This window comes from Panthera leo, chromosome F2, assembly GCF_018350215.1.
Source record: "Panthera leo isolate Ple1 chromosome F2, P.leo_Ple1_pat1.1, whole genome shotgun sequence".
NCBI classification, from domain to species: domain Eukaryota; kingdom Metazoa; phylum Chordata; class Mammalia; order Carnivora; family Felidae; genus Panthera; species Panthera leo.
In genome coordinates, this window is record NC_056695.1 from 71,531,569 (window position 1) to 71,550,615 (window position 19,047).

General features: G+C 49.3%; 2 long non-coding RNA genes across 3 annotated transcripts; one reads left to right on the forward strand and one right to left on the reverse strand.

Annotated features, from left to right (window-relative positions):
- The first annotated feature begins 1,670 nt into the window (after positions 1–1,670).
- Positions 1,671–8,371, forward strand: LOC122210647. 2 transcript variants are annotated; one of them, XR_006198150.1, is made up of 5 exons: positions 1,671–1,808; positions 1,913–2,035; positions 2,156–2,309; positions 7,752–8,013; positions 8,175–8,371. It is a non-coding gene; the product is annotated as an uncharacterized LOC122210647 (long non-coding RNA). The 2 variants fall into 2 exon arrangements; XR_006198149.1 differs by lacking the exons at positions 7,752–8,013; positions 8,175–8,371 and having other exon boundaries at positions 1,684–1,808; positions 2,156–2,339.
- On the reverse strand, positions 3,667–15,477 carry LOC122210650. The gene is made up of 3 exons (XR_006198152.1): positions 15,372–15,477; positions 13,399–13,449; positions 3,667–3,865 (listed from the first exon to the last, which is right to left on the reverse strand). It is a non-coding gene; the product is annotated as an uncharacterized LOC122210650 (long non-coding RNA).
- Positions 15,478–19,047: the final 3,570 nt, after the last annotated feature.

Consider the following 19,047-nt stretch of genomic DNA (forward strand, 5'->3'; position numbering starts at 1 on the left):
AAAGTCCAGGCAGGAAAGAAGCAGCAGCCTCCCTGACCCTTGGAATCCTCCACATCTTTTTTTTTTTCCCTTTTTTATTTATTTATTTACTTTTTAATTTACATCCAAGCTAGTCACCATACAGTGCAATAATGATTTCAGGAGTAGATTCCAGTGATTCATCCCCTCTGTAGGACACCCAGTGCTCATCCCCACAAGGGCCCCTTCCCCCATTTAGCCCATCCCCCCACCCACAACCCTTCCAGCAACCTTGTTTGTTCTCTGTATTTATGAGTCTATTTTGTTTCCCTCCCTGTTTTTATGTTATTTTTGCTTTCCTTCCCTTATGTTCATCTGCTTTGTATCTTAATTCCTCATATGAATGAAGTCATATGATATTTGTCTTTCTCTGACTAATTTCACTTAGCATAACACCTTCCAGTTCCATCCACATAGTTGCAAATGGCAAGATTTCATTCTTTTTGATTGCCAAGCAATATTTCATTGTGTGTATGTATATGTATATGTATATGTATATGTATATGTATATGTATATGTATATGTATATAGGTGGGTATATATACCTATATACTATAGGATGGTGTACCTAGTGTCACCATATATATATATATACACACACATATATATACCCACCTATATACATATACATATACATACCACATCTTCTTTATCCATTTATCCATCGATGGACATTCGGGCTCTTTCCACAATTTGGCTATTGTCAACAGTGCTGCTATAAACATTGGGGTGCACGTGCCCCTCTGAAACAGCACACCTGTATCCCTTGGATAAATACCTAGTGGTGCAACTGCTGGGTCGTAGGGTAGTTCTATTTTTAGTTTTTGAGGAAACTCCATACTGTTTTCCAGAGCTGCTGGAAACCATCTCTGCATCCGTTGCACGTGTGTGATCGAGGCAGAAAGGATCCTTTAGCTGTGGGGAGGAAGGTGGACGGGAAGGAGGAATGGGGAGGCCAGAGCCCAGAGCAAAGTGTGAATGGGTGAAGGCATGAACCAAGTGGGAGGTCCAGGGAAACAGGAAAAGTGAAGGTGGACGTGAGAACAATGGAGAAGAACGGATAAAACAGAATTGAGGAATGAGTTAAGAAAAGTACTTGTTGCTGGATGTGGCAACTTCAACCTATGGTGGACCCATTTTCCGCCCCACAAAACAGCCTCACAGGTCCTCGTAAGAGGACCGAGGCAGAATGTCTGACGCTGCCCCTGCCCCAGAGAATCCAGGGCAGTCTGTCACTGCATTTGTGCCTGTCACGTTCTGCATGTCTCTGGGAAAGGATCCACTAGTGCAGGGAGAGGTCTGTCCGGCAACTTACTACAAGGAGAAAGACAGGACATGAGGAGACACTGGGCCTCAAGAGCCTGCACACTTTCCATGGAGAAGCCCACATGCGGTTCCCCCGGCATCCACGAGGGGCATCTCCTCTTACGAGGAGATTTCATATATATTACTTTTCCTGATTCTGCCAGAGCTATGGGGTCTGGGACAAAGAATTGTTAAAGTTCTGTTCTCTGCAGGTAGTGCACTGGGGGCTCCCCTACAGCTGTCCCAGACAGTCTCACTCTCCAGGCATCATGGTTTTTCTTCCCTACCTGCCCCCCAACCAACCGCTGACGTCACAGAGAAAGAATGCAGCCGCGGTGTGATTCACTGACTTCTCATGGTCACGTGACTAATAGGAAATAGGTTCACAACTGGACACTGTCCTCTCCTATTTACTAGGACAGGATGGTGTACCTAGTGTCACCATTTCCCAGCTGAGGAAGTCAAGGCCCTGAAACACCATGCAGGTAAATGGCAGAGCAAGGCTAGAATCCCAGGCTCAGAAGCTCTAGGTCAATGTTAGCTTTGCCTTTTATTGTTTTGACTACACTTGGTTTTCTTCCCTCATTAGATGGCAAGTTCCTCATGGAAAAGAGGAGACCTTTTGATCCCAACATCCCCACAGTGCCCAACACCAAGGCTGGCTCCCAAAGACCTGAAGCATGGATTGCTGGGTTGTTGGATGAACTATTAGGTAGGTCATCTCTTTGGTGCCAACATTTCACTTCTTCAATCCACCCTTCCTGCTGCCTCTAGAGGTACAGTGCCAAGGCATCTGCCTCCTTCAACAAACGCAACCCTTTCCCTCCTTCAGGCACAGCTAGCTGAAAGGCCATCTTCCCCAAGGAGGCTTCACGTCCTCACCATTTTAATCCCCCTCTTCGCCTCCTGCATGCTGCTCTTCTCTGCACTTGTGGGCATCTGCTCTGTTGTTACCTGTTCCTTTGGGAGCTGTCAAGGCCGTCTTTGTATCCTTAATAAATGTTGACGAGCAAACACGTAAAGGAATGCATGGACATATGGATGGATGGATGGATGGATGGATGGATGGATGGATGGATGACCGGACACATGGATGGATGGGTGGATGGACTCGTCAATAAACAAATGTACACAGAGATAAGAGGAGGGAAACACGAAGTACTGGGACACAGGGGTTAAGAGGTTGTATAGTGGAAAAAAACAGTGGATTCCATGGCAGAGGCTCCAAATTCTATAGAGCTTTATCCCTCACTTGCTGTGTGATCTAAGAAAAGTTACTACTTCTCTCCTGGGCTCTTTGTACTTGTGTTTAAAAAGAAGGGTTGCAAAGGACTAGAACTGCTGCAACTCCCCATTCTCCAGTTCTGTGAATGGAAAGTTCGCCCTTGAACAAACCCATTAACGGATGTTTTGCCCCTCCACCCTTGAAAGCAGCCAATCTCTTCAACCAGCGGCTTATCTGAGGCCACCCTTCTCTGCCTCATCCCCACCGGGAGCTGCTATCTTGTACGGGGCCTCCCGGGATGTTTGTCAACCAAAGCAATCGCCTTATCTGGTGGCTCTCTCAGGCACCATCCTGCCCTTGGAAAACATGAATGGATTTGCAGAATACCTGGCCTCCGATAGACCTCCCGTCCCAGGAAGGGCTAGCAAGGCAGCCTCGGCTTTCTCAGAAAGATTGTGCGATTTCATGCTGCTATCGGGACCGACACGGAGGCAGCTCCTAGCCCTGGACCCTCTAGCTAAGTTCAACTTCAGGTCAAGTCAGGGGCCCCCAGCAGCTCAGAGGCACAGGATCCACAAGGAAGGAATTTCAGAACGTTGCCAGAAGCTAACAACAGTCCCCAGCTGTTCCTGGCCGCCTCCTGCCCGTGAAGTACTTGGAGAGGGGTCTTTACACAGACACAGCAGAAGGAGGGGTCGAGTGAACGGCTGTGCCTCTGGGCCAGGGTGGAGGGCAGGCCAAGGGGAATAGAGGTCTCTTTGTTATTGGCAGCTCCTGCACAGGGCCCCAAGACCCTCCTCTTGGCGGAGACCTCCCGACCACCTGGGCCCCCTGGGGGACCCTGACATCAGTTGTATTGACGCGCTGGGCTCCTGTAATGACTTGCAAACCTCTGCTCCCCACTCACTCGCCTGTGGCCAGGAGCTTCCCTCCTGTAATTCCTTTCAGAGCACATGCTGTGAAACTCTTAATAAATGGCTGTTCCAGGACTGATCTCCCTGGAGTGAAATCGAAAACACCTACCTTAACATTCGCTTGGGACGTCCCCCACCCCCGTCCCTGCTCTTTGCCTGCCCACTCATCCTCAGGTCTCATCAGGGACCAGATGCCCCCACTCAGAGGCGCCTTCCTTGCCCAGCCCCCGCAGACCAACCCATGCCCCTTCTCCCAACACTCACCCATTTCCCCCCGGTACTTTCCTTCTCCGAACTCTCCTGCGCTGGCGCGTGTGTATGTCCCCGCGATGACGGTGTCCCACAGCAGCGCTCCAATCTCACAGTGATGGAGGCCGCTCTTCGTTGTTTCCATCACCACCGCCTGGTACACGGTAAGCGATCGACAAAGAGTTGTTGAGGGGCACCTGGGAGGCTCAGCTGGTGAAGCATCTGACTTCAGCTCAGGTCATGATCTCATGGTTCATGAGTCTGAGCCCCACATCAGGCTCCATGCTGTCAGTGCAGAGCCTACTTCTTATCCTCTCTCCCCCCTCCCTGCCCCTTCCCAGCTCACACACACTCTCTGTCTCAAAAATAAACAAACATTAAAAAAAAAAAAAACCTAAACACTAAAAAAATATAGTTACTGAAAAAAGTGAATCGAATCATGAACGAATTCATTAACTACCAAATATAGGAGAGTACTGTCGTCAGGATCCTAAAAGAGCAAACTCTGTACTTACTAAGAGGTATGCACCCTTAGCACGTGGTCTCCTAACTGAAAGACGCAGATGAGAACCAGACATGGTATTTGCAGATGGCAAACAGGCCTTCTCATCGAAGCCTGGTACGTTGGATAAGCGTTACGATCCGCACTCGACAGGAGGGCCTCTGAGGCCCAGAGACGTTAACATATTTGCCCAAACCACAGAGCTGGTGAGAGCTGGAGTCCAGGACTCCTGACGGTTTTCTACTCTCTGTCCTCCTGTCCTTCTCCATCTGGCCTGGTTTTTTCAGTCTTGCACCAGAAAACGGATTGGCCCAGAGCTCTGGCAACCACACCATTTGCCAGGAGGGACTCAGAAGGACCAGAAGATGGTCTTGCTTCTGGACCCCGTTACGCTGCTCCCTATTCCCATCTGGGTACTGGACCAAGCCGAGGAGGAAGCCGCCACCCTCGCCCCACAGAGCCGGCTTTCACACCCTCTGGGCTCAGGGCACTTTAGAGGGCTAGCACTGAAGGGGCTTCTTTTGAAGGACAGCAACCACGGAGAACACATGCCAGTAGCAAATGACCACTCAGCCTGACGAGCAGGGTTTTCAGGGTTATGCGGACGCATAACGTGCTTGTGACTCAGAAGCTGCTCCCTCCTGAGCAGAGTCGGGGGCACCCTGCGAGCAAAGCTCCTTCGCTGGAAAGCACGAGGTTTTGGACTCACACAAAACTGCCTCTGACACCAACTGTATTATTTGGGACGCGTTGCCCAAAGACTTTCAACTTTGCCTTCCTAATCTGAAAAACAGATGCTTTGGGTTGAAGGGAAGACAGATCAGACAAATCACACAGTGCCTTTGGCTCATGAACAGTGTGGGTTCTGTGATGGCTGTCACCATCACCCCTCTGTTCTTTGTTTTCCCCCCAGTTCCTAGTTCGAGCCTCATTTGGTCTATATCATTCTGTTATTTTCTGACTGTTCCTCCTATGATCAAGGTCCTTCAGATTCTGACCATCTCTTCTGGGGTATAACTCCCACCTCCCAATGGTCAGCATGCAGGAGAACCCAAAAGAACAATTCTGTCCTCCTGAGAGCGCCAAGAACAGCTGCACAGAAGAGGGAATTCTCAACTAACTACTGACGATAGAGGGGAGGCTGTCTGGCACAAGGATGTGCAAGGGAGTGGTTGTGGAGCATCCCAGCCAGCACCATGGAGCTGAAGCTCGGAGGTGGGCCAGGCCAGCAGAGGAAGACAGGGGACTGAGGAAGGTTCACGGAAGGGGGAGGTTCACGGGGGGAGGGGGGGTGCATTGTGAATGCTCTGGGTGTAACCAGGAAGCCTTTGAATGCCACGCCATGGCTCTGGAAGTGTTTTACACATGGGAATGAAATGACGATGACTGTGTTTTAGCTGCAGCCCAGGCTGGGGACAGGAGAGAACAGAAACTAGAGATTAAGAGACCACTTGGATTTTCCAGGTGACCCAGGCAAGATGTGATTAGGGCAAAGTACAAGGAGGACGGAGGTGAGGCACTGGATCAAGGGACACATCTAAAACACAACACACAGAGATCTGCCTGTTCATTTACGTTGTGGGCAATGGGAAAGAGCACAGAAGTGCCTCTGAGGGGTCCAGCTTGGGAGGCCAGGTTTCCAGGGTCACCATTAACAGATTTGGGATGCAAGAGACACACTGACAACAGGAAAAGAAAAGGAGTTTACTTTGTGACATGCAGTGTTGTCCAAAAGGTGTGCGATCAAACGGGTCTGGAGTGGAGACAGACAGAACCCAGGAGACAGAATGAAGGTGCCTAGCAGAATCCACAGGAGTGGAGAAGATTGCCACTAGGGTAGAATTCCTATTTAAAAAAAAAAAAAAAAAAAGAAAGAAAAAAAGCTGAAACACCAGCATTTCAGAGGCATCTAGAGGAGAAGTCTCCTGAGGGGTGCAGGAAGGAGTGGGCAGAAAGGTAGGAGAACCGGGACAGGCAGTGAGGGCCTGGGGAGGGAACAGACCAGAGAAAGCAGCCAATCGGTGGTCACACAAATTTATATGAACACTAAAATTCACGAAACTGCACACCAAAATGAGTCAATCTTGTCATACCCTAAATTTAAAAATAAAATCAACGAAATGCAAAAAGAAAAAGTCCTCCAGAGGAAACCACTGTTAACATTTTGGCATATGTCCTTTCTAGTCTTTTTTTTTTTTTTAAGGCAGTTTTTTGAAATAGAATCTTATGTGCAATTAACAAGCACAAATGCGATCTTTCCTAATTTATGTTAGATTGTTTTAAAATTCCATGCGTTAAATAAATAAAGCAGTGCCAACACAGGAAGAAGGGAAGAAGGGAGGGAAGGAAGGAGGGAGGGGCTGTAGATATGGTTGAACCCAGCAGAAAGATAGTATAAGCCTGAGAAGGGTTATATGGTTTCTTTCAAATCCATTTTAAATCCTACCTAAAGCTTAGAAGTATACATCCTTTTATAAAGTTCTCTCCCCATTTTTCAAAGAATAGGAAAACAAAACAAAACAAAACACTAGCTTGCTTAATTTTTTTCTGGAAAGGGAGGCGGTGGCCATTCAACGCACCGGCCAAAGCTCTTCCTGCACGTGGTAACATCACCACCTGCTGGCCATGATGATATCACCATAGAGCACAAGCTTTTAAAGGAGCCTAGACCCTTGCACCAGCCTAACCCAGGAGCGCCTTCCCCTCCTCCCCCACCTCCCCTCCTCCCACCACCCCATGGCCACAAAGAATTAAGAATCAAACACAATCCCGGGGGATATAGGGGTCCGAATGCAAGTGGGACAGAATGTGATTTAAGCCTTTTTGCGGCAAAAAGGCAAGTTGGTATGTAAGGAGCACTGGTATGGAAAGCAGGACTCCCAGGTCTCAGGCCAGCCCTTCTGCCAGCAAGGTCCACCAAACAAGATCACAGGCTTTGCCACCAGCAGATGAGCATTTGGGGTCGACATTACAACAATGTCCTTAATAGTAATTAAGTTGATTTGTTGCCTCCAACTGCCTGTGATCTCTCCACTTCTTAGTAAGCTCTGGACTTAGAATCATTAAAAGGGCATGATTAATTAGCACCTTCAAACTTTGTATCTTCCCAGAGAGTAAATGATTTAAAAAAAAAAAAAAAAAAAAAAAAAAAAGACCCTGGCCAGGCAAAGCCTATCATGGAAGCAAAGGTTCCTCCCAGATCCCACTGGGATAAGTTATTTGGAACAAGAGATTTTCCCTTACCACATTCTATGACCCCCACATATGAGACTACCCACCTGCTTACACCCCAGATCAAGCCCTGCAGCACTGTCACATTTGAGCCTTTGATTATGGAAGACGGGATGTGTTTTATTCTCTCTCTTCTTGTAGCTCACCTGCTGAGAGCCCCAGAGTACATGAGGCTGAGAGTTCTCAGAGAGTGAGCTGAGGGCCCTAAGCTCCCCGAGCTGGCTTCATATTAGCACTGAGACTAATAAGATTCTTGGGTCAGGACTACAGCCAAGTAAACAGATGTGGCCTTAACAGCTGCCTCCAGCAAGGGAGGAGGGCAGGACAGAAGTGGCATCGCCCAACAAACAGCTGGCAAAGGCAAGAAGGAGAGACAGAGGAGATCGGGGGACCCTCCCCACCCACCATTTGAAGGGCCAGGTCTCAAGCCTGTAGTGCACATCCATGAGTCATGACCATGACCTCAGCCTCAGGGGAGCTCTGTACCACATAATCTGTCAAGCACAATGCTCAGATGACTGGAATTTCTGGTGTAAAAGAAAAGGTGTGATTTCCTCCTTACTAGTGAGGTAAGCAAAAACGCCAGTTAGTTAATTCTTGGGACTGATCCCCAGTCCCTCTATGTCCAATTCTCATCTCTGCTCTCACTTGATGATTCTACTCACAGAAACTACCAGATCACCAGTGTTTGGTGTTTTATGCTTTCATTAATACGATGTGTTTAATTTAGTGCCTACTTGGCCAGGCACCACATGGACGCACCTGGCGAAAACAACAACCGGGCTCGGGCTCATGGGAGCTCACAGCCATGGGAGGCAGCTTCGTGCGGAGGGGCGCAGGCTCTGGCACCAGACAGCGGGGTTCCCATCTGCCACTTCCTGAGTGACTTGGGGCAGACTGCTTAACCTCTCTGTGTCTTTGTTTTCCTCACCTGAAAAATGCAGGTAATACCGTACTGACTTCATAAAGCTGGTGAGCTTAAAGCTGTGCCACACTTACGGTAAACATTTAATAAATGTGAGCAATTATTACCATGTGGCTAAGGGTCTTCATTCTAGCATGGTAACTCTACCGAACAGAATGGATTACAGGTTCTAAAAGGGGAGGAGATTACCCTGAGAGCATACAGACTTACAACCTTCCTTGGATATTGTGGCAGGCAGAATAATGGTCCCAAAGACATCCATGTCCTCAACCCTGGCAACTGGGACTTCATATTGGCAAAAGATACTTCGAAGATGTGACTAAGGTAGGGATTATGATTATCAGGTAGGCCCAGTGCAATCATCCCGTCCTTATAAAAGGTAGACAAGAGTCAGAGTCACAGACAGGTGAAACAATGACGGAAGGAGGGAGGAAGGTATTGTGGTGTGCCCCTTGGCCCTGAGCCAAAGAATGGGGACAGCTCCAGAAGCTGGAAAAGGCAAGGAAGCCTCCAGAAGCAAATGGAAGCCTGGCAACACCTTGATTTTAGCCAACTGAGACTCATTTTGAACTTCTGGCCTTCAGAACTATAAAAGAAAAAAAACTTATGCTGTTATTAACTACTAAGTTTATGACAATTTTTCACAGCAACAGTAGAAAATGAATACAGATTTGAATAAAAACAAAAGTTTATTTCTTTACAATGCATCTGTTTGAAAGACAGCATAATAAAGCTGAAAGAGCACTGGGCCTGGGGTTTGAAATCGGCCACTATACATTACTGGGTGTCTTTGGATAAGTTACTTAACCTCTCTGAGCCTCATTATTCCATCTCTCAAATAAAGATAAACATGATTATTTCAAGTATTGGCTGCAAAACTATGCAGTAGGCACTCAACAATTGTATCATTCTTTCCATTAAAAACACAATGCTCCTCCCCCTACCCCCAAACAGCTGATTATTTAAAGGCTCTAGCTTTTCTGTGCTTTGATTCAAGGTGTTCGTTTATATTCAGGCCACTGTCCATTTCTAACTACTTGACTTCTCTGCTGTTAGAGGTTGGGACTGACAACCGAGATACCACGGGCTTGCCAGAGATAGTATTTTGGTTTCTGTTACCATGACCCACTGATAATCTGGGCTCCACCCAGCCATGTTCCCCACTCCTGCTTGTGAGTCAAAGACCCCCTGGCCGAGAGTCTGTCCTCTGCCCAAGGTCACGCTCTCATCCGCCCACCAGTTCACCATCACCTCACCCTATTCTGGAATGCTCGAGAAGGAAGGTACATGCCCACTGCAAATACCACTGTTACTATCCCTTCCACCGACTGCAGCCATGGCTGTCACCTGCGGGCTGCCCACACTGCACCAGAGGCTGCAGAAGACTGGGGAGGTCTTTTGGCTCTCCAGGCCTTTTCCTGGGAGGGTGTTTCGGTAAGAAGAAAACTGCAGCCTCTGTTACAAAATGACATACTGGAATTCAGCAATAAAAGGTGGTCAGTGGTCAATACTAGCAAACAAGAGAGTCTGCCTTGTAGGTGTTTCACTCATAGACAAGAGAAAGCCCCCCACTGCCTCCTTCCCCCGCTCCATGCCTGTCCCGACCTCTAGCTACAAAAGGGATTTGTGTGCGCTAAGAGTGTTCGTTCATTCCACCCTAAACATTGTCAAAGGAGAGCAAGAAGGGACTCATGGAGCCAGAGTGTGAATTCTCGGTGGGCAGCGAGAGGGACAAAGAGGGGTGCACCATGGGGGTGCTGGGTTGATGCCCAAGGGTCAGTGTCCAAGGGAAGCACTAGTTGGACCAGGATCTAAACCCCAGCCCAAGGCCCGTGCCTTTTCCAGACACTGCCCTCCCACTGCCACTGGCCCTTGCTTCCCCTCCCCATGATGGCGCCCAGCGCCAAGAACATTTCCAGGGCGTCCTCCAACGGGCCTGAAGTCCTGGGTGGTCTAGAAACCTTGAAGCAAGCATTGAGTTTATCCCAGAACAAATGGAGACCTGGAAGTGAAGGTCCTTCTTCCCAAGCTAGAAAACAGCTGGGCCCAGCTGAGGGGCAGGATAAGATCACCTCTCCGTGCAGCACCGTCCTTCACCAGGAGGCCTGCCTACTGCAGGGTCTTGGAAGCAGGCCAGGGATGTTTGCGGAGAGCGGGCACCGCCGGTCTGCACGGGTGTGGGGCAGGGGTGGCAAAGGACGTGGGACAGCTGCTGAGGGAAGGTGGCCCTGGTCTAGAGGACTGCAGAAATGCCCCGGGAACTCAGGGCATAGCTGGAAATCAGGCCAGTATGCAAACACCCAGCCCGCCCTGCACACACACGGAGGATCACATGCTCGCAGAGCACCCAGTGTGAGGGGCAGGCCCTGTGCCATGTGGTTTCCAAGGCGCTGAGACAGAGAGCTCTTCCGGGTCAAAAGACTGTCTGCCAGCAGTCTGCTGCAGGCCCTAAACCTCCTTGAGTTCAAGTCCAGTCTTGTCCTTTGTCTCACGGCCCTGAAGAGACCTACTTTGTGCTGCTCTTCCCAGGTTCGTGTCTGGTTCTGAACCATCTGTGTACATAAGGATCATGGATCTCATAGGTCCAGAGAGAAGGATGCTTGCACCTTTACAAGTATCCTGGGTGATTTTTTCAGGGAGACTGTCTGAGACTAAACTTTGAAAGTGTCGCTTCTTTTCTAGGCTGCTGCCTCAAAGGCCTCCTTTTTTATTTTTTATTTTTATTAATGTTTATTTGTTTTTGAGAGAGAGAGAGAGTGTGTGAGTGGGGGAGAGACAGACACAGTGGGGGACACAGGGTCTGAAGCAAGCTCTGCCCTGACAGCGGGGAGCCCAATGTGGGGTCAAACCCATGGAACCGTGAGATCATGACCTGAGCCGAAGTCGATACCTCAACCGACTGAGCCGCCCGGGTGCTCCAGAGCCCTCCTTTTTTAGACCAGCACTGGCATGTGGTGCTGGCTCCCTGGTCGCAGATCTCCAGGCTTCTGCCCTAACATGCAAGCGGGCCAGCTCCCAGCATCTTCATTTCAACACCCCAATGGTTCGGCCAGCATGTCCTGGTTCAGGTCGTGAGGCTCATGAGGCCCCTGAGAAAATCTGCCCTGTGTTCCATGGCAGAGCTGTGCATCCTGGCGGTCTGCCTGCAGGAGGACCCTTCTCTGAAATCTGTCTTGCCTGATGGATTCTGCCTTTTTCCTTTATGGACCCCCAGCTCTCCTTCCTCCCTCACTTGACTTGAGTCTTTCTTTTCTAGGCTGGGTTTTTTCCTGAGCCCACCCCGAACCCCTTCTGATCCAGCCTTGACCCCAAAGAACTTCATCTGAGCACACTCCTTGCCCACCAAGGCTCCATGACAGAGGAGAGAGCCCTGAAGGCCTCCAGAAGTTCTCAGGTGTCACCAAAATATGTGGTCTGGCAGGAATGAAAAACAGAGCAAATAAGTGCTTTTCGGAGTTTGCAAAGGAAGTAGGCCAGGTGGCAGGAAAACACGGACAGGTAATTGAGGAAATCTGACACGGGGGCCCGAAGTAACCTCCTGGAAGGAGAGCATTCCTCTGAAGCTTCTGGTCTCCTTACAGTAAGTTATATATGAATTGTGCGTTCTCCTACCTCAGAGAGCTGTGTTGGTCCACATGAACTTCCTTGCTTCCCGTAACCTCCTTTCTGTCTACCTCTTTACCTCCCAAGTTTGTTCCGGAGCTGTGCAGAGACTGGCTCACGTCCTGCCCTGGGACCTTGCCTCTCTCCTCCGTACAACCAAATGCGTCTCGCCCCATTCTCCTGTGCGTCTCTGAGAAATGGGTCAGACAACCTGTATCAAGTTGGGAGTGCCAAATCCTAACTTTTATAATCGAGCTATGCAGTAGACACGGACAGATTAATCATGAGAAGAACCGCCAAAGAGACATGGACGGATGCAGGGGGACGCGAGGGCGAGGCTTCCACTGCTGATGAGCACAGAGCAAGGTAAGCACAGGCGAGAACTGACCACCCCCACACCCACCGGAGAGAATCATCTCACTCATCCCCATCTTATAGATGGCGAAACGAGGTCCAGAGACAAGCGACCTGCCCTGAGATAGCGGCTGATAGTCTACAGTCAAGATGACCCCAACCTCGTCCTGTGCCCCAGGCCTGTGCTCCGTCCACTGCACCATGCCGTTCACAGCCATGAGCACCTCTCCGTTCGGTACCTCGTTTCCAATTCATCATGAGCTTCAAGGGCTTCTGTGATAGGCACAAAAGTGCAGTGCTGCAGACCTGCAATAAATCACCGCAGCTAATGGTCTCCTTGCTCCCCGTGACCAACTGCGGACAGCCCCGTTCTCACTCGCACATGCAGCACGACAGCTGAGGCCACTGCCTGCCTTGAGGGCGGTGTGGGAACCAGGAGAAAGGAGGCAGCCACCGGGGACACTGGGGTGGCGCTCCTTTCCCTCCCCCAACGCCTCCTCCATACCTTCCTTCCTTCATCCCTCCCACCTCATCCTGCCTCTGTCCCTCCTCTTTTTTTCCTCCTTCCTTCTGGCATCATGCAAACAAGGCACTATAAACTAACAGTTGCCATGTTAAGTCCCAATTCTACCACCTCCCCCCAATAGGGTCTTCAGAACTCTAAGGTTCTGAAGGTCTTGTGCGGCACGGTGCACTCAGGGGGCGGCCTCGCTCATTCTCTCCTGTCCACGCAGGGGACTTGCAAAGATGCCCTTGTCCCCGTCCCCAAGTGCTCCAGGTTGGACAGCTCTCTTCTGCTTTGGGCCAGGCTTCTGCCTTGGGAATTCCTTGCCAGCTGTCTCGGGTCACAACTCTGGTGACAACCTCTCCCTCCCGTGGATCTTGCTGCCTCCCTGGTGTGCTGCCAGATCTTCACTGCTCTGGAGCCTACAGACTTTCTCTCCACTCCCCGGCCCCAGAGAATCCCGTCCTGGTCTGGCAACTACGCCAAGTCCTTTAATTGCTTCTCCTAGACATTTTGCCCATACGTGAGATGCCCCTTCTCCTCAAGACACAGGCCTAAGCTATTTACCTCTCTGGACCTCCATTTCCTCTTCTAGAACAGTATCTCCTCAGAGGGTCACTGCAGATTAAATGAGTTAGTATATAAGGGATTTAGAACACTGGCTGCCACATAGAAAACATCATATAAGCAATTACCGTTATTATCAACGATATGCTGCAGCTGCCTCCCCACCAAAAGTACATTTTGACAAGAAGGAAGAACATGATCTCAGCATAAAGAAAATCCTTTAAATTCATAAACTCAGCTTTCTGGACCTCAGTCTATTTTCCTTATTCTTCTGGACCCAGTGAAAATACCACTGGGCAATACCAATTTAAGAGTCCATGTTTGGGAGCTATGGATTCAGTGACCTCCAGGTCTTTCTTTGCCTTGGTATGTGTGATTCCTGTGCATAAACTGAGCCAGCCCCTTAGTAGGTGCTCAATATAGATTTGTGGAAGGTATGACTTAAGTATATGCAGCCACCTGTTATCAGCACTACCTTTCAAGATAGAAACCTCATCTGTACAAACACAGAAGCAGAACACCCTTACAACAGCGCCCCCCCCCAAAAAAAATACACGGAGGAAAAATCAATCAAAACACATGAGGACAGAGTATAGTCCACACTGCCCCGCTCTGACGGACCTTTGGAAGCCGCATTCTCTCTAGCGCCTACACTTTCCCCACCACTAACAATAACCCTCCCACCGCTAGGGTACTCAGCAGCTAATATGATGCTTTCACGTTCATCGCATCATTTGTTCATTAAGGAGCACTCACTGTGTACCAGGCACTGTATGCAGTTCTGGGAAACAGAGCGGGAAAGACACGGCAGTGCCCAGATCTGTGCGCCCCCCCAACCCACTAAACTGTAAACCCCAACAAGAGTCGGGGCTGCATCTGTTTATCTCCGGATGCCCAGCACCGGCACCAGAGTGTTTTGTGATCAGAGAATGGAAAGGACAGACGCCAGCGCTGCTGACTTCTCAGCCCAGATAAGGAATGTGGCTGTTCAAGCTCGGGGCTATAAAGATATTTGATCAGGGGGGTGCCTGGGTGGCTCAGTCAGTTGAGCGTCCGACTTCGGCTCAGGTCATGATCTCACGGTTTGTGAGTTCAAGCCCCACATCAGGCTCTGTGCTGCCAGCTTGGAGCCTAGAGCCTGCTTCGGATTCTGTGTCTCCTTTCTAGCTCTGCCCCTCCTCCACTCGTGCTCTGTCTCTGTCTCTCAAAAAAAAAAAATGAATAAATGTTAAAAAAAAAAAAGATATTTGATCAAATAAGCCCTGAGTGCAGGGATACCTATAAAACTTGGGGGCCCAGTGCAAAATAGAAATATAGGGCCCCTTGTTCAAAACAGAGGAAGAAGGTGTCCTTAGAGGAACTAAAATAGAAAGCTTTTTCCTCTCTGTCCTGGCATCTCTTTTAATTAGTCATGGTGTTTTCTTATTTGCTATTCAGTATCATTCTAAGGAAAACATATTGAAACTTTAAATTATTAGCATGAATTTTACTACTCATCTTTGTATTGTGCAATGCTGATTTTAAACACAAATATTAACACATTTAACTCATGAAGAATCACTGAAAATATACAATTCAAATTTGGTAGCTGGTATCTCATTCTTGTCAGAATACTGGAAACCGCACAAAACTAAGCCGATTATTTTAAGGTTTTTTTACAGTTTTTATTTGTTTACTTGAAAGAGATAGAGACTGTGTGTGGGGCGGGGGGAGAGGCAGAAACGGAGAAAGGGAGGGGGGGGAGAGGGAGAGGGAGAGGGAGAGAGAGAGAGAGAGAGAGAGAGAGAGTCTCAAGCAGTCTCTGAGCTGCCAGTGCAGAGCCTGATGCGGGGCTCAAAATCATGACACTGTGAGATCATGACCTGAGCCAAAACTGACAGTTGGACGCTCAACCAACTGAGCCACCCAAGTGCCCCTGAATCGACTATTTTTATGTGACTTCTTGATACACACAGACTATACCAACACTCTACCTCTGGCTCACTAATGACGACGAGGAACATAAAGGAAGGAACTTGGGGACGACCTATCTTCGCCTTTTGTTCTATGCCATTGCTCCCGGCATGAGTGGCTGATGAACACCAGGAAGTGACACAAGAATGGATATGACAGAGTAGGATTCCTCCATGGTTCATGCTTCTAGAATGCCACTGCCTTCTTTCTGCATTCAGTGTAAGTTCTAGCTCAACAGGAAGCATGGCTTCTTGGGGCCATCGGCACCTCCATTTACTTAGGTTTAGACACAACGTGCCTACCTTCTACCCTCTGAGGCATGCTGGCCTCCCACATGTCACATCCATCAGACTTCAGAGATCACGGGCACCAAGAACACTACCTGTGAACATAAAGCACTGTGGACACGCACGCCATGCATGCTTCGTGGTCCCATTAGATCCACTTTCAAAGCATAGGTGCAAGGACAAAACTACTAAGAATTTCAAGACTGGAGCATCAGAGCATGAAACCCAGCATGCGGCCTTTCTAAGCACGGACTTTATGCAACTGCATGAGTCACACGCCCATGAATTCGGCTCTGCCTGGAGAGGACCAAGGGTTCACAGCCAAGGGAACAGTCCCTGAAGGCTGAGTGGGGCCCTGGATGGAGCCTGAGCAGCTCCCAAATTGCCCAGAGCACCACAGACCCAGGGGAGGTTAACCAATTAGGCCTGAATAAAGAGGGGATGCTGGTTCCTTAGAGGGGCCTCCTTAGCAAGGACAGAAAGCCCAGGTCCTACAGAGAAAATGGCAGGGGAGGCTCTGTCTCCCCAGAAAACTCAGAGATGACTCTGGGGTGAGAAGCAAGAGAAAGCTATGCAATCCTGCTAAGCCCAGCCTCAAAGTAACCTCCTTGAACCTGGAAAGGGAAAAACGGCCAAGACAACATTCCCACACTCACCAGGCCTCAGAGCCCAGGCAACCCCAGTCCTAGCCAGAGCCTCACATCCATGCTGGTGACAGATGCCAGAAGAACAGCAGCTGGAGGGCACTGGCGAGAGGCGGGACCAGCCATCTGGCACCGGCAACACAGGCAGGTGGGTTACAGCCGGTCCACGTCCCACTCCCAGCCCTTATTCAAGCACTGCCACATGGAGACGTGGAATCCCACCTTTCGCCAACAGCAGACAAGACGGCTGAAATTCGCCTTCTAACACAAACTCGTCTTCAGCTGTAGCAGAACCTTTGGCCCTCTCTCTGGTAGGCCACCTACCTGTGAAAACCCTTCCCACTCCAGGCAAGTGTCCATGCCACCTACTGGCTGAGTGTCCTTGGTTAATTACTTTTATGGGTTTCAGTCTCCCCATCTGAAAATAGGGGTAATCATACCTGCTCCACAGGGGCGTGATGGAGGACAGATGAGGAAACACGCACAGAGAGAAGAAAGAGGGATGGAGGGAGGCAGAGTTTTCCTCCCACCTCCCGTCACTCTGCTTACTCTGCCCTCCCTGCCCAGGATGCATTCCCCATTCCCCAAACCCGAGGACCTCACACAAGCCTTATGCCATCCATGGGACTTCCACCTCCAGCTCTCACCAATGTCCCCTCCAGACATTTCAGAAACATGTTTTTCTTTCTTTTTTTTTTTTTTTAATTTTTTTTTTTTAACGTTTATTTATTTTTGAGACAGAGAGAGACAGAGCATGAACAGGGGAGGGGCAGAGAGAGAGGGAGACAATCTGACACAGGCTCCAGGCTCTGAGCGGTCAGCACAGAGCCCGATGCGGGGCTCGAACCCACGGACTGTGAGATCATGACCTGAGCCGAAGTCGGACGCTTAACCGACCGAGCCACCCAGGCGCCCCAGAAGCATGTTTTTCTATTCCACACACTGGAGCAACTGGGTACATTCGGCTTGCTGGTGTTCCTGGAAAGGGAACAAATAGCACTAGGAGAATTTCTAAGCTCATGGTATTTAATAGGAGCGTCCTCAGCACAAAGCCCGACATGCCAGAGACACACAGTAGATTGAACTATGATGATGCCAGCTTCAAACTCTTCAACACTTTCCCTTTGCCAGAAGAGAGAGAGGGAGGAAGGGAGGGAGGGAGAGAGGGAGGGAGGAAGGAAGGAAGGAAGGAAGGAAGGAAGGAAGGAAGGAAGGAAGAGGGGGAGGAAGGGAGGAGGAGGGAGGGAGGGAGAAAACAAGAATCTAAACTCCTGCACGGTGGTCCCTTCTAGTTCTCTAATCTCACCCCTGCCATTCTCCCCTTCCACTCACTCTCCCACCCTCTAGGCTGTTTTCTAAATTTCCCCTTAAAAATGTCCCTCTCTTTTCCACAGTAGGGCTTTGCATATGCTGTTCCCTCTGTCTGGAAGGGCCTTCCCCACGTTCAGCACTGCCATCTCTTTCTCGTGTCTGAGATCTCAGCTTGCTGGTGGTGTTCCTTCCTCACCTAGTCTGAGGCCGTCTTCCACATCGCCCCGGTGGAAGAAACAATACCTTTGTTGCCCATCTCTGGGTACCAGCATCTAGCACATCTAACAACCCACAGTTGGTAATTAATAGGGACTTGTTAATGAACTAATGCATGGATGATAAATGAAGTAAATATTTTTTTTCTTCCCCCCTACGCATGCCATTCTTTTCTGGGTGTTTTGCAAATGCAAATCGTATCTCCCATTAGAATGCAGGCTGGGTAAGAGTTATAGATTGCTTTTGTTTCTTGCCCACCATGCAGTGCAGTGCAGCGCTGTGCACAACACGTAAAAAATGTTTGATGAATGAACGAATAAATCACTGCATAAATGAGCAGTCGGGCACTCACCCAAACCCGGCTGGACTGAACTGAATGAAGCAGACCTGCATGAGTAAAGGAAGTGCCACATCCTTGCGACAGCGAACATGTGTTCTGCATTTGTCAGTGGGGCTTTCTTGTGCTCCGCTCCCTCACAGGGCCGTCACCCATCAGCCTGCTAATGGGATCATAAAGGAAAGGGAATCTGGGTCCTGGGCTTTCTCAGAGTCATCAGCTCAAAGCCCCTTTAATGTGAGTTCCTGACTCAATTGGGTGTGGAGAGAAGAGAAAAGGTGATGAATGGCCCAAATACAAGGAAACTCAGATACCTGACTTTGTTCTTATCTCGGCAAGAATGCGGCAGCCTGAAAGAGTCGGCAGCGGGCACCCTGAGTCATGATGAACTAAGAAACTCAAGAATGTCCCTTGATAAATGTTTGCTGGATAAATGAATGAATGCTTCTGTTGCTTATTACCTTTTAAGTGAATGGGGTCAAAGGTTGGTATTAACCCAAGGCTCATGGGGTAAAATATTCTTTGTGACCTGGCAGGAATTATTACCAAGGGCAGACTGGGCCAGCCGGTTCACATGGCTAATGAAGACAGGGTCACAGGTTTGAGGCTCCCTGGAGACTAGTTATCTATAGGCAGAGGAAAAATCTGCTTCGCAGCCATACTCAACGTTAACGCTGGGCAACAATCTTGCAAATTCATGCATTTGTCTGGGAAGGGAGGGTATCTATGGATGACTGCAGTGAAACCCTTCAGCAGAGGAAAGCAATGGGAATCTTGTTTACATGTACACAGGACAATGACAGCTAACATCTACTGAGTACTGAGCGCCTCTATGCCAGGCGCTGTGCAGGGTAAAATCCCCCCACTTCCCAAGTGTGAAAAGTGAACTGTAAAGAGGTGT